General features: G+C 34.9%; 2 long non-coding RNA genes across 2 annotated transcripts; both read right to left on the reverse strand.

Annotated features, from left to right (window-relative positions):
• Positions 1-1,004: 1,004 nt before the first annotated feature.
• LOC131231287 (uncharacterized) lies at positions 1,005-2,190 on the reverse strand. The gene is made up of 3 exons (XR_009164275.1): positions 2,054-2,190; positions 1,833-1,971; positions 1,005-1,266 (listed from the first exon to the last, which is right to left on the reverse strand). It is a non-coding gene; the product is annotated as an uncharacterized LOC131231287 (long non-coding RNA).
• A 6,986-nt stretch (positions 2,191-9,176) lies between these two features.
• LOC131231717 (uncharacterized) lies at positions 9,177-10,357 on the reverse strand. Its single transcript, XR_009164524.1, has 3 exons — positions 10,234-10,357; positions 9,896-10,119; positions 9,177-9,378 (listed from the first exon to the last, which is right to left on the reverse strand). It is a non-coding gene; the product is annotated as an uncharacterized LOC131231717 (long non-coding RNA).

Below are 10,357 nucleotides of genomic sequence, written 5' to 3' on the forward strand. Positions count from 1 at the left end.
ACCTGAGCATATCGGTGAGTTCAATAAAAAATCGGTTGTTTGTGGTTGGTATTTCGCAATATCGGCAGGGAATTACCATGCTCGTCCTCTAATGATGAGCACGATGTTATAGCAAAAAATCATTTTTTCCTTCTTGTTCTAGGGCATTGGATTTAGGTAGAAAGAGAACCTCAGAGGTGCCGGAACTGAATTGGAGGAGACCAGTCTGACCACCAATAGAGGCAAATTTGTTCGCGCGCTCTTGGATTTTGCGTCTCTCTACTTCCCTCTGCTTCTCCAGCCGTCTTATCCTCATCGTATCCTGTACTATAAGAAATCCCACTTTTACCAACGAAAATTTTCATCGCTAAAAGCTAAATTTTCGCAGGTAAAAGGTTTTACCGACGAAAATTTTCGTCGGTAAATTTTTTTTTATAGGTATAAATATTTACAAAACTTTTACCAACGAATATTTTCGTCGGTAAAAAATAAGTACAAAACTTTTACCGATGATTTTTTTTTTGTAGGTAAAAATATTTACAAAAAGATAAGTACAAAACTTTTACCAATAATTCTTATCATAGGTAAAAAAAATGTAGAAAACTTTTACCGACGAATTTCTTTGTCGGTAAAAAATAAGTAAAAAACTTTTACCGACGAGTTCTTTCGTAGCTAAAAATACTTAAAAACTTCTACCGCGAATTGGTTCGTCAATAAAAAATAAGTATATAACTTTTAGAAACGTTTGCCTACGAAATTTTTCATAGGTAAAAAACGTGGATGAGACTTTTACCTATGAATTATTTCGTAGGTAAAAGTCTTAATATTCCAGAACAAAATTCCTAATATACACCTGTTACAATATATTTCATCATATTCTTCCTGATATACAACTGTTATATAATATATTTCATCATATTCACATTCACATCCATCTAAACCCAAACTACGTAAATCCATCCAAACATAAACTACATTCATCCAAACTAAACTACATCCATCCAAACAAAAAATTATTATCCACATCACATTCATCCACGCATAAATACATATAAGTTTAACATCATAAATAAAATACAAAAAATTATTCAAAAGTTGATTGGACTGTCCATTTTGTCCAACACAACTTGATATTTTGTTGGCTCTATTTTTTGTTTTCTTGAAAAAGAATGCTCCAAATGATAGATAAATCATGTTTAGAGCCCAGTGTAGATAATGTATAGCAAAGCACCCTCAATCCCTTGATCCAAAAGCCGTGGTTTGAAGGTATTGGCTAAATCTTTGACCCTGCACATACATTGTATCTGAAAATGATCCACCACACTCAAAGCCACAATTTTAATGAACCTGCATAGCTCATGATCATACTACATCTAAATCACGTGCTGTAGATTGACTTTGGTCAGCTAATGTAGATCTTGTCTAACAAATCACCTCAATCCATTGAGCCAAAATCCATCAATCTATAATCTTAGTACAAAGACTATAGAAGCTAACTATCCTTTATTAGGATTAATCTCCGAGCAGTTCTAAACTTGCATAGTTCCTGTAAAAGACTAAAAATACTAACATGGAAAACCTTCTCTAAGTGAAACATGTGCATAACATGTGGAAAAACTGTTGGGCTATCCCTACTTGTCAAATCTCAGTTAAAAGCGTGTAGCTGAGCTGGGATGAATTGTCGAGCCTCTTGGAAGCCCAAAATAAGCGGAATAAAAAGGTAAAACTAAAAAGAGTGATCATAAGGAAAGCATGATGCACATGGATTTTCAGTAACGAATTTGAGTTTATTAGTAGAAAGAAAAGGAAAGAGGAAAAAGAAAAGAAAAAGCATCCAATGAAATGAGCAGTACCTGCAACTTATCCTTGTAAGCAACAAGCAGGTCAAGTGTTGCTCTAAACACACGTTCCGGTGCTTCTCTGGGTAACTGGTCCGCAGGAAGTGCAAGAAGCGAAGTCAATCCCAACAAGCAAACTTTCTTATCATGTTCCCTACAATCACCATAGGACTATTGAAGCCATGGGAAAAGTTTTACAACATGAGGAGGAAAACAATCTGAGAAGCAGAAGTCACCTCCTAAAATTAGCATGCAAACCACTTTTTTTAAACCTATTGTAGCATCTGAAACCAGAGATTAAAAACTTCTGCTGCCACCCCAAGCTTTTGCAATATGCCAAGTGTCATTGTTGCATTGTAGTAAAGAGCATCAGCAATCTGCAATAAGTTTGAAAGACTTATAACTTAATGTGCCTTGTTCATCTACAATTTCAGCCAATACTAAATTGAATTGTCTTTAGTAAACAAAGATAAGCCAAAATATCCCAAGACATGCTAGAATATGTTGAAATGGAAACACAATGATATAAGGTACTTGAATTCAAACACATTACCACTAGTAAGAGATTGTACTTTGAGAAGGAAACTAAAAGAACTGTAACAAGACTTCTAACTCCACAATTAACTTGAATTGTGTGTAAGGTACTTGAATTCAAACACGTTACCACTTGTATTGATTTATTACTCAAGTCCATAGATATGAAATTATAAGTCACCTCTACATGCCTTACTAGAAAATAAATGAAACTTGTACCTGACTCCACCTCTAAGAGGTCAAGAATGTCATTGATAAGTTGCAAAACCAAATCTCCAGAAGATAGCATAACATCCAACAACTGCCATTGTTCTTGATCTAGATTTGTGTTGGCAAGGATCTCAGCCATACTAACCCCGGTAAGGGGAGATCTTATTTCATGAGACAGTTGCTAACATTTGTTTTGCCTGCATCATTTCCTCTAATGAAAGGGATAAAGAAAAAAGAAAAGAAATATAATAAGTGAAACTTGTAATCATCCAAATTTAGACAAATATCAGAAATTGCAATACCTGTTATGTGAATTGTTTTATTCAGTTCTGTTTCCTTGGCCTTTTGCACAGCTATCTGCTCTCGAAGCCTTGCCATCTTTTCTCTTTTTATTACCTGTTATAAGATGAGCAACAATATATTATAGAGAAAATAAACCTGACTGGCTGCAAGAACATAGAGAAGAAAAACAAGAAAATGAAAACATGTTTCTTGAAACAACTTGAAAGTTGAACTAGACTTAGACCCAATGATATATACTTGGTTTTTTAGGGAAAAAATCAGGAAGAAAATGGAGTAAGAAAAGAAGCTGAAAAGATATGTACTCCTGAAATGTAGCAATGGCATTTTAAATAGAGATTGAAGTTCATTCTAAACACAAGTTAAAACCATCATTTGGCTCACCACTACCATAGAGTCTCAATTTTCAATACTTGGCAAGCAATTTATTTTATAGTTAAGCTCTGGTTTATGGAGGGGTGCTTTAGAATCTAAAGGATTTAAAATTAGTCATACTAAAACAGAGTAATATACTAAAATAGGCCATGCTGATGTGTCATTTCAGTGGAATATTGAAGTCTTAGGTTTAGGTTAGGTTATAGGTTAAGGTTATAGGTTTAGGTTTAGGTTAGGTTATAGGTTAAGGTTTAGGGAATTGAGTTTAGGTTATAGGTTATAGGTTTAGGTTATAGGTTATACATTATAGGTTAAGGTTTAGGTTATAGGTTTAGGTTTAGGTTAAGGTTTAGGTTTAGGTTATAGGTTTTGGGAATTGAGAATAGGTTTAGGTTATAAGTATAGGTTTAGGTTAATGTTGTAGGTTATAAGTTTATGTTAATGTTGTAGGTTATAGGTTTAGGTTTGGGTTTAGGTTTAGGGATTTAAGAATACATTTACATTTTAGGTTTAGGTTTAGGTTTTACGTTTAGGTTAAGGTTACAAGTTTAGGTTTAGGTTTAGGTTATAAGTGTAAGTTATAGGTTTAGGTTTAGGTTAGGTTATAGGTTAAGGTTTAGGGAATTGAGTTTAGGTTTAGGTTAGGTTATAGGTTAAGGTTTAGGGAATTGAGTTTAAGTTATAGGTTATAGGTTATAGGTTAAGGTTTAGGTTATAGGTTTAGGTTTACGTTAAGGTTTAGGTTTAGATTATAGGTTTTGGGATTTGAGAATAGATTATAGGTTTTGGGATTTGAGAATAGGTTTAGGTTATAAGTATAGGTTTAGGTTAATGTTGTAGGTTATAGGTTTAGGTTATAAGTTTATGTTAATGTTGTAGGTTATAGGTTTAGGTTTAGGTTTAGAGATTTGAGAATACATTTAGGTTTTAGGTTTAGGTTTAAGTTTTACGTTTAAGTTAAGGTTACAGGTTTAGGTTATAGGTTTAGGTTATAGGTTATAAGTGTAGGTTATAGGTTTAGGTTTAGGTTAGGTTATAGGTTAAGGTTTAGGGAATTGAGAATAGGTTAAGGTTTAGAGAATTGAGAATAGGTTAAGGTTTAGGTTTAGGAAATCGGGTTCGGGTTTAGGTTTGGGTTTTCAAGTTTAGGTTTAGGTTAAGGAGTTGAGATTAGGATTAGGTGTAGGTTTAGGTTTAGGGATTTGAGAATACATTTAGGTTTTAGGTTTAGATTTAGGTTTTTAGGTTTAGGTTAAGGTTATAGGTTTAGGTTTAGGTTTAGGTTTAGGTTATAGGTTATAGCTTTAGGGAATTGAGAATAGGTTAAGGTTTAGGTTTAGGAAATCGGGTTCGGGTTCGGGATCGGGTTTATAATTGGGTTTTCAAGTTTAGGTTTAGGTTAAGGAGTTGAGATTAGGATTAGGTGTAGGTTTAGGTTTAAGGATTTGAGAATACATTTAGGTTTTAGGTTTAGGTTTAGGTTTTAGGTTTAGGTTAAGGTTATAAGTTTAGGTTTAGGTTAGGGAGTTGAGATAGGTTTAGGTTTAGGGATTTGAGAATACATTTAGGTTTTAGGTTTAGGTTTAGGTTTAGGTTTAGGTTTTAGGTTATAAGTTTAGGTTTACGTTATAAGTGTAGGTTATAGGTTTAGGTTTAGGTTAGGTTATAAGTTAAGGTTTAGGGAATTGAGGTTAGGTTATAGGTTATAGGTGATACATTATAAGTTAAGGTTTAGGTTTAGGTTATAGGTTTTGGGATTTGAGAATAGGTTTAGGTTAATGTTGTAGGTTATAGGTTTAGGTTATAAGTTTATGTTAATGTTGTAGGTTATAGGTTTAGGTTATAGGCTTAGGTTTAGGTTTAGGGATTTGAGAATACATTTAGGTTTTAGGTTTAGGTTTAGATTTTACGTTTAAGTTAAGGTTACAGGTTTAGGTTATAGGTTATAAGTGTAGGTTATAGGTTTAGGTTTAGGTTAGGTTATAGGTTAAGGTTTAGAGAATTGAGAATAGGTTAAGGTTTAGGTTTAGGTTTAGGAAATCATGTTTGGGTTTTCAAGTTTAGGTTTAGGTTAAGGAGTTGAGATTAGGATTAGGTATAGGTTTAGGTTTAGGGATTTGAGAATACATTTAGGTTTTAGGTTTAGGTTAAGGTTATAAGTTTAGGTTTAGGTTATAGGTTATAGCTTTAGGGAATTGAGAATAGGTTAAGGTTTAGGTTATAGGTTATAGCTTTAGGGAATTGAGAATAGGTTAAGGTTTAGGTTTAGGAAATCAGGTTCGGGTTCAGGATCGGGTTTAAGTTTGGGTTTTCAAGTTTAGGTTTAGGTTAACGAGTTGAGATTAGGATTAGGTGCAGGTTTAGGTTTAAGGATTTTAGAATACAATTAGGTTATAGGTTTAGGTTTAGGTTTTAGGTTATAGGTTTAGGTTATAAGTGTAGGTTATAGGTTTAGGTTTAGGTTAGGTTATAGGTTAAGGTTTAGCGAATTAAGTTTAGGTTATAGGTTATAGGTTAAGGTTTAGGTTTAGGTTTAGGTTTAGGTTTAGGTTATAGGTTTTGGGATTTGAGAATAGGTTTAGGTTATAAGTATAGGTTTAGGTTAATGTTGTAGGTTATAGGTTTAGGGTATAAGTTTATGTTAATGTTGTAGGTTATAAGTTTATAGGTTTAGGTTATAAGTTTATGTTAATGTTATAGGTTATAGGTTTAGGTCTAGAGATTTGAGAATACATTTAGGTTTAGGTTTAGGTTTAGGCTTTACATTTAGGTTAAGGTTACAAGTTTAGGTTATAGTTTTAGGTTTAGGCTATAAGTGTAGATTATAGGTTTAGGTTTATGTTAGGTTATAGGTTAAGGTTTAGGGAATTGAGAATAGGTTAAGGTTTAGGTTTAGGAAATCAGGTTCGGGTTCGAGTTTGGGTCTAGGTTTGGGTTTTCAAGTTTAGGTTTATGTTAAGGAGTTGAGATTAGGATTAGGTGTAGGTTTAGGTTAAGGGATTTGAGAATACATTTAGGTTTTAGGTTTAGGTTTAGGTTTAGGTTATAGGTTTAGGTTATAGGTTTAAGTTTAGATTTAGGTTTAGATTATAGGTTATAGCTTTAGGGAATTGAGAATAGGTTAAGGTTTAGGTTTAGGTTATAGGTTTAGGTTAAGGTTATAGGTCAAGGTTTGGGTTTAGGTTATAGGTCATAGGTTTAGGTTTACGCGATAGGTTTAGGTCTAGGTTATAGGTTTAGGTTTAGGTTTAGTTTTAGGTTATAGGTTATAGGTTTAAGTCATAGGTTTAGGTTTAGGTTATAGGTTTAGGTTATAGGTTATAGCTTTAGGGAATTGAGAATAGGTTAAGGTTTAGGTTTAGGAAATCGGGTTCGGGTTCAGGATCGTGTTTAGGTTTGGGTTTAGGTTATAGGTTATAGGTTATAGGTTTAGGTTATAGGTTAAGGTTTAGGTTTAGGTTTAGGTTAAGGTTATAGGTTTAGGTTTCGGTTTAGGTTATAGGTTATAGGTCATAGGTTTAGGTTTAGGCTATAGGTTTAGGTCTAGGTTACAGGTTTAGGATAAGGTTTAGGTTATAGGTTTAGGTTTAGGTCATAGGTTTAGGTTATAGGTTTAGGTCATATGTTTAGGTATAGGTTATAGGTTTAGGTTTAGGTTTAGGTTTAGGTTATAGGTTTAAGTTTAGGTTTAGGGAATCAGGTTCAGGTTCGGATCGGGTTTAGGTATTCTCTAGTATTATCTACTATTGAACCTAGTATTATCTACTACATACTAGTAACATACAACCAATATTGGGGCACCATACCATAAGCTACAAGAATTTCATGTCCCCCTAAACAAGGTATCCTCCATTGATAACATATATGTATATATATATTATAAGTTCTTTATTTTCATTTACATTCGCAAATACATTCATCGTCCATCCAAGAAAATTGAGATAGGTGAAAGATACACATAAAAGAGCGGACATGAAAAAGAAAATAAAATCTACCTGCACGATATAAGAGTGGAGGTAAAAACCATGAGGCATGATATTCGCACCGAGTAGACTCATGAGTGTGTATGTATTGTCCCCCTTCAAACTTGGAAGATTCCAACTCATATTAAGCGGGATTTCTGGTTGACTGATAAGCACTCCAAACACGTAAAAAAGCAGTGCAAGGCCTGCTATGCTCGCAAACAACTTTTCCATCTTGCATTCGTCCTAAAAATCAAGCACCAGTTACAACCATCATGATATGCATATATAACGAGTTGGCATTAGTGCTAGATAGAAGAGTCAATCTCACCGAGAGGGCGATAAATAGTGGAAATAGCACAGCATCAATTTCAGAGAAAAAGACACATGAACAGGTCCAGTCCAAAAAGAAGATTGAGTCCATGTGCAAGGCCGAGAATTTGGTACAGTCAACATAAATATGTTAGAGATATCCAAAAACGGTTCCGTATTTCAGAGGCACTAGCCCATCTCTCCAGTTTAACCTTTCCATAAGATTACCAATTGCTACCGGAGTGTCATAAGCAAAGGTTCATGCGTATTTGAAAAAAAAAAATCAGAACATGAATATTATTTGACTGATTCATGTGTTGTTTGGATGGATAATTCATGCCTACAGTCCAGATTGAGTACTTACTCCATTCTTGCTATTTTGATATTTGAAATCTCATGATGTGTACCATTTCATGTCCCTATTAGAAACCTGTTACAAATCTGAGTATGAACACATGACTCCATTAAGTGGAGTCCTGCAAACCAAGAACCATGGACAAAAATGATTGTCAACATTAATCAAGTTGGATGAGATATAAAATACAAAACTAATAAAATATGTCAACAACACAACTGATAATCATTACCATGACAACCTAAAGAATAGAAAGCATTCCTAGATAGGTCATCCTACAAATGCCTCTTTAACAGGAGGTGAGCTATACTCACGCAAGCATGCATGCACAGGTGCACTAAGGCCATTATGTTGTTGATCACCATGAAGATATTTGTATAGAAAACTTCTAGAATGTTGTTAGCAACCATGAGGGTCCATTCATGCTTTGGATAACGTTGCACAGGTGCACTAAGGCCATTATTTGTATAAATAAATAAATAAATAAATAAATTTGATACTCTGCTTGAGTGGAATGGTTGATGCATAGGCATTAAAATCTTTACTGTCCATATTGAAGGCTACTCAAGATGTTTAACATTGTCATGTGATGTTTGCATGGTAGCCCATGATATGTGAAATGTGCTTTGGATCTAATGAAAGTCTAGATCAATGGATTGGACTGTTTAAAATTAAATGTCTAAATGCAGCTAGGAGCATTATGACTTACGTGTGTTCTAAGGGCACTTGAGCATTGTTGAACTAAAGAATACAGAAACCAGTGAGGAAAGGAAAAAAAAAAAAAACACTAAAGAATGCCATCAAACTACCTGGAAATCAAAGGCAGTGAAATTGTGTGACAGTCGAGAATGTGAATTTTGACTAGAAGACCAATCACCAATACACTCAATGAAGATCATGATATGATATTTTTCATTCCTCACCACACGTAACCTGCCCAATAGTTTGTAGTTTCTAAATAAAAAGATCCCCCCCATACCAATGTAAAAATATCACATTTGACAAAAAAGCATACAAGAAATTTATAAATGTTCAATCAAATAGCATGTCAAATAGTATGCATTGAAGGAAAATAAGGGCAATGTCATCATTTCTAAGAGAATAAACTCATACTATCCTTAAACAAAGTTCCACACTTAAAAAGACATTTCAGACATTTCAGACAAAAGCATCCATCTTAATGCACAAACACTAAACATAAGCCTGTCCTCATGGTGGCATTGGTAGAAGATCTACCAGGGACTGCAATCCTCTCAACAAATCCTGTATGAAAGCTCACTGAAGAACCTAAAGATTTGTTTGCAAGGCGTTTCAGTTTAGCCTCATTTTCTATTCGAATTTGATACTCAAGCTTTTCCACAAGCTTTCTTTCATCTGCTTCAAGCTCCTCTTCTAGGTGTATAGCCCAAATTGTGATATTAACGGAAAGGATTTTAAAATGAACACACTAAATTGTAATGAATGCCTGCTAGACAAGTTTCACAATTTAATATTTCGAGCATCCGCCCCAATCCTGTAATTGTAAATACCTAATTAGGAATTGAACATATAAACATTTTAGATCAAATTATAAAAGAGGAAGAGGAGTTCTAAGACAACAATCCATGCAAGGGATTGAAAAGGCACTTTGCAGGCAATGTGCTAAGATGCACATGAGTGCGGAAAAGGGGGAATTCACTAGGTGGGTCCCACCGTGAACATGCACCGGCCCAAAAATTATGATGACCCATTCATCAAGAGGGACCACAAATGTACAAGAAAGCGGATGGATAGAAAATAATAAGTACAAAAAGATGACCAATGGTCTACGTTCAGTATACTTATCGTCCACATGAAAGGTGGACCATCTAGGTCTCTAGTCCAGCGAATGTCCACCGTGATCATGACATGACGGTGGCCCAAATATCACGTGTGCCACAAATTCTCTGAGCATTGTTCATCAGGAAATGACCTCCAGAAACCATGAAATGAAACGCTGATTAAAAAGGAAAAGGGCAGCACAGAGAGAGTGCAAGAGGTGATTGATATACCTCCGGAGACGAAGAGTGGCTAAGATTTGTGGAAGTGGACCCCATGTACAGGACCATCGTGCTCGTCAAATCTGTCTATGAGGGTCCCCATCTTGTAATCCCAGAGCTGGATTACACCACTGTGGAGGCTCACTAGGATCCATGGCCGCTTGCTGTGGAAGCTCAGCACCTTTACCCTATTACTCTTTGTCTCGAATTCATTTCATCCTCCTACATTGCCAAATCTTGACATTGTTACAATCAAGGGTTTTGGAATAAGAAAAGAGATAAGAAAAGAGAAAGCAATGACAGATGGAATGGATTTTGGAATAAAAACAGGGATTTCGAGAGAAACTCACCCACTGCAGGAAAGATATGCCTGAAATCCTTCAAAGATTCTGAGATCACCCACCGACGGAAGAAGAAAATGAGAAAGCAGGCAGAGGGAGAGGCAGAGGGCATCATTCGAAAGAGGGATTTGTA

Source organism: Magnolia sinica, chromosome 17, assembly GCF_029962835.1.
Source record: "Magnolia sinica isolate HGM2019 chromosome 17, MsV1, whole genome shotgun sequence".
NCBI classification, from domain to species: Eukaryota; Viridiplantae; Streptophyta; class Magnoliopsida; order Magnoliales; family Magnoliaceae; genus Magnolia; species Magnolia sinica.